An 11,555-nucleotide genomic window follows, 5' to 3' on the forward strand; every position below is an offset into this window, starting at 1 on the left:
TTGTTCTTAACATATGCTTGTGGATTAGGTTCATTGCACTAGTAATCCTTTACACACAGGTCAACGAAGGACAAGGTCTCAGTTCACGACCCCAACAAGTGGCCTGCAGGCAAGTTACATATTAGCTACATGCAGATGTCAAGACGGCTATGTTGTATTTCGGAATTACATCGTCCACCATTTTAACTCACAGGGTGACTATACAGAGCAAACCTAAAATGGCGGATTGACCTAAAATGGCGGCTTACATTGATTTTAAGGTCAGGACCTTGCAACATGGATTTCTTTGCAAGTGACTTACAAGCAGCTTGGCGTAGGCCAATATACATATATTCATTGCAATAGGAAGCACAATATAATTTCTCATTTGACAGCTGTGCCAGTGTTACGCGCTCCGCAGACACTGTGGCTGTTCACGGAGAGGGCGCGCCACATCTGGGGTTTCTCAGCAAATCCAGCAAGGAAAGGGGACTGTAGGGGTTAGGCAATCAGGTGTTGAGGTTTTGGTTTGTATTGAGAGAGCAGTGTGTAGTGAAGATGGCAGAGGTGGAGAAGTCAGGGTTTTGGTTCTTGGAGATATGTTTGTGAATGGTTTGGAGTGGTATGCACAATTTAGGAATGTGGGAATCAATTTTGATGTAAAAGGAGTGGAGGTGGTGTGGAGCACTGTGCCTGGTTTCAATTTGGAAGCAATGGTAGAAGTCACGATATGGCTAGGGTTAACAGTGCACATGCGGTTGTCCTGCACTGTAGTGCTTCACATTTGGGTTAAGTAAGTGCCCCTACTTTGTTGGAAGATCTGCAAACCTGGTTCAGTCAGTAATGAAAGTAATTCCAAATGCTAAGATATTTTTTTGTGGTTTGATACCTAGGGCAATATGGGACAATAGTTCTTGTGTTTGTCCTTAGCAAAATGTTAATTAACCAAGGCATGTTTGCTTTTTTGACTAGAGCTGTCTTGTTCTTTTGCAACAATGACAACATTGACTCTGGTAATGTTGATTACTTTAAAGAAGTCTTTATCTTTTATCGGAAATGCCATGTCGTTTTGGAACATAACATAAGGATTGCTTTGGAGAAGCTAATGTGAAGATTATCGGAGGAAAATAAGGACAAAAAAACAAAAAAATACAAACTAAAAGGTGTTTCTGAAGAATCTGCAGAAAAAACAAAAGAAGGGTCTTTTCGGAGCCAATCTAAAAGGGGAAATGGCGCACACTATTTAAATTTTAATTCCCCACGCTCAGATTTTACGATTTGTCCACGGACACGCGTATTACATAAGGGGATTTTGAGGCTGAGAGGCATGCAAATGAGACTTAGCAGAGCAAAGGATTGGTCAATACGGTTTACTGGGTGTGATGCGTGAGCAGAGACTTTGTCAGAAAGTCTTTTTCTTGAGAGGAGAGAATATAGCTATGGTTGTGTGTTTCAGACAGCAGATTGTCTGGATTTTGGGAGATTTGTGGATAAATTGGTTGGTGGTGCATGCAGATCTCTGTGGAGTGGCTGTACATCTTAGATTCCCTCATGTGGAAGTGCCTATAATGGTGTTTATGCACGAAATTCGAGCAACAGCTTGCCCTCGCAATCCAAGTAACAAGTAAGTGTACTCTAGTTGTGATGTCACTTAGCACACTACCATTTCATGGTTGACCTCTATATTGTCGTAACATTGATTTATCAATGTCAAATGAAGGTACTCTTGCAATTCTATACATCACTCAGAATTTGGGGGAATCATAGTGGTGTCCTTATGTTTATTTCATGTAGAGCCATGAAGCAATATTTCTTTGTGTCCCAAATGTAATGGAATGCATAGTCGTTCAATAATGTACAGTGTCTAAGTGACATGTGTACTGACAACAATGCCATTGGATACAACATTTGTCATTGTCAAATAAGGTTTAATACACTTATATTGTTCATTTAAAAACAGTTTGTATATTTCTCTTTCACAGGTGGCACAGGCAGGTGGCCTATCGGTCGTTGTATTCTCTGAAAGACACAGGAAACCCCACGCTTTGGATTGGAGTATTAATTAAGATTTAGATAGCGGAAAGACATCCAAAGGAAACAATTCAAAAATAACGGTATCAAGGATTTTATTAAACCTGATACTAATTTAATATATCAAACAAATCATGATTAAATCTGCACTTGTAATAACAATTTACATAGCAGGAAACAACTTTTATTAAAAAAGACACATCTATATAATAAAAATCATCTTATTCAATCATCCAAGCATACAACCTCATCCATCCATTTAGACAAACCATTCATACTAAACACCAATCAATGTACGACATAAAATCTATAAGAAAATTCATCATAATTAATTCATCTGAAAGATTTATAAAAAGAACATGAAATCAATTTGACGGGCCACAGCAGATGACATCAGTGGCCTAGGCAATTAAGATGGGTCCCAGAGTTTTCTAACCACGACCTCATCTTAGTCCAAACTCGACCGGTTTCGACGTATATACTTTAGTGTAGTGACGTCTTCATCAGGAGTAACAAAAGTATATTCTAACATCAAGAAAGAAAGAAAATCACAGATAATACATATCAATGTGTGAAGCCCTTGTACTTGGACAAAAAACATATAACATCCATAATAAAAATATCTATAGTGGAACAATAGGTAATAATATACAAGAGCCTGCTACCAACCCGGGAAAAGTTCCAGGATGGACCTGAGGTGTCTGGCAGAAAGTAGTGCTACCCTCTTGTATTGGTGTCTCCGAGAGGCAGATAAGAGCCAGGCCATAGACAGAATCAATGCTACAGATATACAAATGTACACATAAATATCACAAGGTCAATATGTCGATCCTCCACTACAGCGGCCCACGGACAGGACACGAGAGTCACATACTTAAGATAAACCTAAAGAATATTAACTAACCTTCATTCATGCAATGGAAGGCTGTGCGTCTCTTCCTTAAATTGTACGCTGTGTTCACTTATATTAAACAATAGCTTCTCCGTAGAAGTTCCTGCAGATAGCGAAGTGTATGGACGCCAACGTTCTTCTCGAGAATGTCCAAACGCTCGTTCAACCAGCGGTCATAAATTTGAAGGTGACTCCCCGGATCCAGGGTTGGCTGCACCTGATGTTATATGGGCCTAAACACAACACAAGAGTTTGAGTATGTGAGAGACCGATTGTTCTTACAATTATATTATTGGCTACACCCAAAGTGAATTACTTCCAATTGAAAATAAATTGATGAATTAATACCACAATTGTGACTAAACAAATACGGCTTGCTGAAAAGCTTACTATTTAGAGAATTTCAAAAAGGTAGGGGGGGAGGGGTTGCATTTGAATATTGCTCAATATTTCCGACTCCAGATTGCTTGACTCGGATGGGGTTTAACGGAAAGCCAAGGATGTAGGGCTCCCTTCTCTAAACAATAAAGGCAAGAAGCGATTTGGAAAACCGCCGTGATTCGAAAGGCCCCCACAGGACAGAATGTTTACCTTAAGCGAAAGAACTCGCCAGTTCTCACAGTAGCTAGTCACCCGTATCCCAGCTGGGTCCGATTGAAAGTGGCGTGCAACACAGTATCACCGTTTCAAGGGTATTGATATATGCGTGAAAAACATCATGTGATCACGTAATTAACCACGTGACCACAAACTGAACTGGCCTACGTTCTAAATGGCCGTACCCTCTCAGATGAAAGACGCACGTGATTAGGCAGTATACCAGTGTACTACCCGACATATATAAAATGTTATGACAGGTAGTATTTAGTTACTCGAATTCCATGGTTCCATGGTATTAAGGCCCAATGTTAATGTTTTTAGATTAAATATCCACATTTGTTCCTTGTAATCTAAATTTTTTAATAGTTGGGGTTGGTTTTGTGCATATACTTTTTCTATGCAAAACCATTCCATCTGATCAGCCGTATGGCCCATCTCGACAAAATGGATTACCATTGGGGCATTGAGGTTTCGAGTTCTGATCTTTGAACGATGTTCGTTAATACGGGTACTCACTTCTCTGGTTGTTTTGCCTACATAAAACAACTGGCATGGGCAACGAATGGCATAAATGACATTCTTACTTTTACAAGTGGTAAAGGTACGAAGGGTCCACTTTCTGGTCTGTGAATCAAATGACGTAGTTTTTTTGGAAAACTTACAAGCAACACATGAAGTGCAGGGATAGTGTCCCACCACTGGGTTAGAATTGGTATCGCGGATTGTATGCACTTTAGGAAAAGTTCTACTGGCACGAGTAATCTTTTGCTTCAAATTTTTACTTTTTTTGAAAGCAAATAGAGGTCTGGGTATAGATGTTCCTGATGTATTAAGAATTCGCCAGTTTTTTAAGATGATCCCTCTAATAGCATTACTGTGTTGACAAAAAGTTGAGACACATACTAATTCATCTTTCTTTTCAATGTCTCGCTTGGGTGTCAATAAGAGGTCTCTGTTGATATATCGAGCTCTCTTTTTGGATTTTTTTATAAGTTTCTTTGGATATCCCCGTTCCAATAGTCTTTTTTCCAAAATTGCTGCATGTTTGACAAAATCTGCGATATCTGTGCAGTTACGGCGTAGCCGTAAGAACATCCCATATGGTAAGTTACAAAGTAAACTGGCTGGATGTTGGCTCTCATATTTCAACGTGGTATTTCTCTCTGTGGGTTTTCTATGTAATTCTGTGCAGAGATACCCTTCTTTGAAAAAAATAGACAAATCCAAGAAAGGAATTCTAGATACTGAATATTCAAAAGTGAAATGAATATCTAAGTCTACCGCATTAAGCCATTGAACAAATAAAGTCAATGATGTTGATGAGCCTTCCCAAATCATAAGTATATCGTCGATGTATCGACGGTACACCTTGATTTGGCCCCTAAATGGGTTAAATGCTGACAGGATTTTTTCTTCCTCCAAGAGTGCCATGAAAATAATGGCAAGATTTGGTGCAAAAGTGCACCCCATCGCTGTCCCTTTACATTGCAAAAAGAATTCCTCCTTGAATTTAAAAAAACTGTTCTTAAGGACTAGCTCTGCTGCTTTACATAGGAATTCTGTGGGAACCAAATGTGGTTGTATGCGCCGATCTAGCATTATGCGCAGGCTCTCCACCGCTCTATCCTGAGGGATATTTGTATAAAGCGCTTCAATATCAAGCGTTACTAGAATTTGAGTACTGGGATCAAATGCTTTTGTTTCAACGAGGTTGATGACGTCTCTCGAGTCAAGAAGAAATGTGGGCGTGGCCATCGCCAGTGGTTTAATAAAGAAATCAATGTATTTCGAAAGGGGTTCCAGTAGTGAACCACAACCCGAGACTATAGGTCGTCCTGGGGGGTTCTCAGTATCTTTATGTATTTTAGGCATAATGTAAAATAAAGGTATGCGATCTTCCGACAGGTTGATAAATTCAGCCTCTTTAGTGGAAAGGAAACCCGATTGGTTTCCTTCTTCAGTGAGTTTGAGTACCTTTAGCTTAATCATTTCTGATGGATCTTTCACCAATTTGGAATAGTGCCCAGGAATGTGTAGAAGTCTCAGAGCTTCTTGATCATAACGATCAGCATCCCAAACAACTATCCCACCACCCTTATCTGCAGCCTTAATAACTATTGATTGGTCCGAGGCTAATCTCTCGATAGCCTCGAACTCAGAAAGCGTCAGATTGGGTCCTTGTCGATTTCTTGGATGGCCAATAACTTTCTCTATTTCTTTGAGAACTAATTTTTCAAAGATCAAGACCTCTGGAGGCAAATCATTAGAGTTGGGGGTAAAGGTGGAAGGTTTAGAGAAGCCTGAGATGTTGGATTCCCTAGAGGTCACATTATTCGAAAAGAAAAGCTTTAGCCTTAATTTACGCAAAAAACCTTTTACTTCACTCATGATAGACATTGCACTTGGATTTTGAGTCGGAACAAAAGATAGACCACATTTAAGAATTGATGTTTCCGCAGGTGTTAATATACGGGAGGATAAATTAAAAATTGGCATTGTTTCATTTACCACCTGTATGCTCGATTCCGGGTCTGAAAGTCCCGGTGCATCATCCCTTGTCCCGGGGCGTTCTGCATCGGCATATTGTGTGTCATTTGACCTTGGGGGATGTTTCTGCGGCCTCTTCGGCCGCCCCTTGCTCGAAAAGGGTGATTGCCCGAGGCATGATTGTTCAATTCCTCATTACCTGAATTACTAGAGGAAGTGTCTGAAAATGTCACCCATCTTTTTTTATTTGTATTATTGGGTCCCATATTCCAATTAGTGTTAGTTTTCCAAACCGTCTGAGGGTTAAAATCTTCCGCTAGATAGGGATACACCAATTCTTTCTTAAATAATGAAATGTCCTTTTTAAGTTTATTGGTCTTTTTTTCAATAGTAAGCTTCTTAAATTCCTGAAAAGATTTTTCTATCTGTTCAAGCTTTTGTTTAGATTCCACAATCAAAGTGTTGGTCAAAAAAGATTTTTCTTGTTCCGACAGCGTTTCTTGTATCTTCCCACTGACTCTTTGGGCCGTGGTTATGGTTAATACTAACAAATCACGGCTACATTTGGTAGCAACTTGACTAAAAGCCACTTTATAATCGTTGTCATCCAGGAAAAGACATGGGATAATTTTAACCTGCAGGCCTTGTGGAATAATACTAGATCTCAAATATTCCTTAAGTATATGACCGTGCATTTCTGTGCGGAATTGCTTCTTCTTTAAATTCAGAAGAGCATCTCCCGTGGCGCCTTGATTTGATGTTGGTAATTGTAAATTTTCAAAAAATGATGGACCTTGAATAAGTTCTGTTATTTGTGCCTCCGTGAAGGAGATGGTATCTGTTTCTGCCATGGCCTGGAAAATACCACCAGTCCGGAGTACACCAAATTGACACACCCAGTGCAATAAATGTGAAAAAAGTTAAATTATCCTAAATAGGAAAAAACATTACAGTGTTAAAAAGTATATATATAACCTGTACAGCCAAGGGCTGGAAATATGTATTCTCTGAAAGACACAGGAAACCCCACGCTTTGGATTGGAGTATTAATTAAGATTTAGATAGCGGAAAGACATCCAAAGGAAACAATTCAAAAATAACGGTATCAAGGATTTTATTAAACCTGATACTAATTTAATATATCAAACAAATCATGATTAAATCTGCACTTGTAATAACAATTTACATAGCAGGAAACAACTTTTATTAAAAAAGACACATCTATATAATAAAAATCATCTTATTCAATCATCCAAGCATACAACCTCATCCATCCATTTAGACAAACCATTCATACTAAACACCAATCAATGTACGACATAAAATCTATAAGAAAATTCATCATAATTAATTCATCTGAAAGATTTATAAAAAGAACATGAAATCAATTTGACGGGCCACAGCAGATGACATCAGTGGCCTAGGCAATTAAGATGGGTCCCAGAGTTTTCTAACCACGACCTCATCTTAGTCCAAACTCGACCGGTTTCGACGTATATACTTTAGTGTAGTGACGTCTTCATCAGGAGTAACAAAAGTATATTCTAACATCAAGAAAGAAAGAAAATCACAGATAATACATATCAATGTGTGAAGCCCTTGTACTTGGACAAAAAACATATAACATCCATAATAAAAATATCTATAGTGGAACAATAGGTAATAATATACAAGAGCCTGCTACCAACCCGGGAAAAGTTCCAGGATGGACCTGAGGTGTCTGGCAGAAAGTAGTGCTACCCTCTTGTATTGGTGTCTCCGAGAGGCAGATAAGAGCCAGGCCATAGACAGAATCAATGCTACAGATATACAAATGTACACATAAATATCACAAGGTCAATATGTCGATCCTCCACTACAGCGGCCCACGGACAGGACACGAGAGTCACATACTTAAGATAAACCTAAAGAATATTAACTAACCTTCATTCATGCAATGGAAGGCTGTGCGTCTCTTCCTTAAATTGTACGCTGTGTTCACTTATATTAAACAATAGCTTCTCCGTAGAAGTTCCTGCAGATAGCGAAGTGTATGGACGCCAACGTTCTTCTCGAGAATGTCCAAACGCTCGTTCAACCAGCGGTCATAAATTTGAAGGTGACTCCCCGGATCCAGGGTTGGCTGCACCTGATGTTATATGGGCCTAAACACAACACAAGAGTTTGAGTATGTGAGAGACCGATTGTTCTTACAATTATATTATTGGCTACACCCAAAGTGAATTACTTCCAATTGAAAATAAATTGATGAATTAATACCACAATTGTGACTAAACAAATACGGCTTGCTGAAAAGCTTACTATTTAGAGAATTTCAAAAAGGTAGGGGGGGAGGGGTTGCATTTGAATATTGCTCAATATTTCCGACTCCAGATTGCTTGACTCGGATGGGGTTTAACGGAAAGCCAAGGATGTAGGGCTCCCTTCTCTAAACAATAAAGGCAAGAAGCGATTTGGAAAACCGCCGTGATTCGAAAGGCCCCCACAGGACAGAATGTTTACCTTAAGCGAAAGAACTCGCCAGTTCTCACAGTAGCTAGTCACCCGTATCCCAGCTGGGTCCGATTGAAAGTGGCGTGCAACACAGTATCACCGTTTCAAGGGTATTGATATATGCGTGAAAAACATCATGTGATCACGTAATTAACCACGTGACCACAAACTGAACTGGCCTACGTTCTAAATGGCCGTACCCTCTCAGATGAAAGACGCACGTGATTAGGCAGTATACCAGTGTACTACCCGACATATATAAAATGTTATGACAGGTAGTATTTAGTTACTCGAATTCCATGGTTCCATGGTATTAAGGCCCAATGTTAATGTTTTTAGATTAAATATCCACATTTGTTCCTTGTAATCTAAATTTTTTAATAGTTGGGGTTGGTTTTGTGCATATACTTTTTCTATGCAAAACCATTCCATCTGATCAGCCGTATGGCCCATCTCGACAAAATGGATTACCATTGGGGCATTGAGGTTTCGAGTTCTGATCTTTGAACGATGTTCGTTAATACGGGTACTCACTTCTCTGGTTGTTTTGCCTACATAAAACAACTGGCATGGGCAACGAATGGCATAAATGACATTCTTACTTTTACAAGTGGTAAAGGTACGAAGGGTCCACTTTCTGGTCTGTGAATCAAATGACGTAGTTTTTTTGGAAAACTTACAAGCAACACATGAAGTGCAGGGATAGTGTCCCACCACTGGGTTAGAATTGGTATCGCGGATTGTATGCACTTTAGGAAAAGTTCTACTGGCACGAGTAATCTTTTGCTTCAAATTTTTACTTTTTTTGAAAGCAAATAGAGGTCTGGGTATAGATGTTCCTGATGTATTAAGAATTCGCCAGTTTTTTAAGATGATCCCTCTAATAGCATTACTGTGTTGACAAAAAGTTGAGACACATACTAATTCATCTTTCTTTTCAATGTCTCGCTTGGGTGTCAATAAGAGGTCTCTGTTGATATATCGAGCTCTCTTTTTGGATTTTTTTATAAGTTTCTTTGGATATCCCCGTTCCAATAGTCTTTTTTCCAAAATTGCTGCATGTTTGACAAAATCTGCGATATCTGTGCAGTTACGGCGTAGCCGTAAGAACATCCCATATGGTAAGTTACAAAGTAAACTGGCTGGATGTTGGCTCTCATATCGGTCGTTTACATGGTGGCTTCACGGGAGACTTCGACACTGCGTTGAACGAGTAATAGCCGCCTGTGTTGTTGGTGCAATTAGAGAAACCTTCTCCAGTGACAGCGGTCAGTACAGGGGATTTTCCCTCACTGTGCTGCAACCAGAACATTATAATGTGTAGTGCATTTGTGCTATCAAAATCAGCAACAAAATAAAGCACAACAGAACTTTCATCAATGGTTGTTTCGATTTTTCAGTGAATCAAGTGTATGTCCATTCAACAGTGTTCCGGCCATTGCTGCATTCTGTGATTGTGTCTCTAACTCTGTCAATCTGTCGTTCTGTCAAACTAAGAATGTATTTATTTAAATCTTCCTCTGACATCACTGTCCTGTGTACGTCAGGGAAAACAATGACTTGTAGTTGTTAATCCATCTCAACAAATGATCCCCGCTGCTGGAAAATTACTGCTTATTCAGACTTGTGCCCCTCCAGAGCTATTCTGTTCATGTACCAGAAGTGTGACACTTCCTTGTGGACCACCCCAGAGTTCCTCCCAATAAAACAAGACCCCAGTCACATTATATTCTGTCCTAAACGAACATGTGTCACTCCACCCGCTTTCTAGCTGTGATGTGCCAGACCTGGCAGCTATCAATTCCGACCCACTCCGGTTGTCTCAGGGGAAGATCCACACATCCTTCCCCTTGCTGCTGTCCCAAAGTGGGATTGTACATACACCCATGTGCAATTTATAGGCCTCTAATATATAAATGCGGTCATGGGTTCAGGGGACCGCGGCCTGTCCGGAGGGGTTTGTAGCAGGGCTTGCTCAGACATTCTCGTAAAAGCACATTTTGTCATGGCTCGAGACCTGCTTTTTGCCAAAAATGTTTACGGGATTTGCAGTGTAAACAGGAGATGGGTGCAGCTGACAGGTGGTGTGGGCTGACTGTGGAAGTCTCTGGGAGAGTGCAAAGTTCTCCAGAGAAACAAAGTTAATCACTAGAAATTTCGCACATCATTGCTGGATGGTAGCAAACCATTCATATGTTTTTTAAAAACATTTCCAATGCCACTATGGTCTGAAGAGGTATTGGCTAGCATTGTGAGTGAAGATCAGCGGCTTTGAATTTCTGCTTGCGAGCTGAGGAAACCCACGCATCGTACACAGTATAAGGTTCAATTGTTTTTCGACCTTGAAAGAAAGCGAGTATTTCAAAAGGAATGAAGGGAGGGGTGTAATAACATTAAATATGATAAGGGTCACCATTCCAAAATTGGACCAAGGAAGCTGTAATTTCATTTCCTGAAAATTTGTTGACTTGAACAGAGTCTCTGCGTTACGCTGAGAGAATGGAAATGCCGAATATTATGTACATTTTATTTTCGACGATTTTATAGATCAACGAGTCAACTTATCATTCATCGACTGTTATTGCTGGGTTACATTGTACTCCACTACATTTTATTTGTTGTATATTGCAACGACACGCAAATACAACCTGTGTGCGTACTTGTCTTCGTCCCGGCCAGTCCAGCATTGAGATGTATATAGTGCACCACTGCGTTCCCCCAGGTTCCCAATGTCCCATTAACAAAGTTTCATTGAATTTCATAGGTTTTTCTGGGTGCAACTTAATCATAACGTCTCTTTAACAAAGCTTTTTTAAGAGAATTTCATGGGTTTTTACCAGTGCATGATAATATACTTACCCAATATAGAAACATTGTTGTCCAATTTACAAAATGTCACCTTAAACTATGCAATTTCCCACCTCCTTCTAGCATCATTTTCAATGCTTCTATACTTTTTCCACTGTTTTTGCTTCCGTCAATGTCCGCGAGCGTCTGCCATCATCTTGGACCTTCCGACAAGGCCACGTGACCATGCGCTCCCGTGCAGCATGACGACATGTCCATGAACGCG

General features: G+C 39.9%; 2 long non-coding RNA genes across 2 annotated transcripts; both read right to left on the reverse strand.

Moving 5' to 3' along the window:
* Positions 1-2,088: 2,088 nt before the first annotated feature.
* On the reverse strand, positions 2,089-4,646 carry LOC138481096 (uncharacterized). Its single transcript, XR_011274192.1, has 2 exons — positions 2,915-4,646; positions 2,089-2,535 (listed from the first exon to the last, which is right to left on the reverse strand). It is a non-coding gene; the product is annotated as an uncharacterized lncRNA (long non-coding RNA).
* A 2,440-nt stretch (positions 4,647-7,086) lies between these two features.
* Positions 7,087-9,629, reverse strand: LOC138481097 (uncharacterized). Its single transcript, XR_011274193.1, has 2 exons — positions 7,913-9,629; positions 7,087-7,533 (listed from the first exon to the last, which is right to left on the reverse strand). It is a non-coding gene; the product is annotated as an uncharacterized lncRNA (long non-coding RNA).
* Between the last annotated feature and the right edge of the window lie 1,926 nt (positions 9,630-11,555).

This window comes from Ambystoma mexicanum, chromosome 5p, assembly GCF_040938575.1.
Source record: "Ambystoma mexicanum isolate Mex_15411 chromosome 5p, UKY_AmexF1_1, whole genome shotgun sequence".
Lineage (NCBI taxonomy): Eukaryota > Metazoa > Chordata > Amphibia > Caudata > Ambystomatidae > Ambystoma > Ambystoma mexicanum.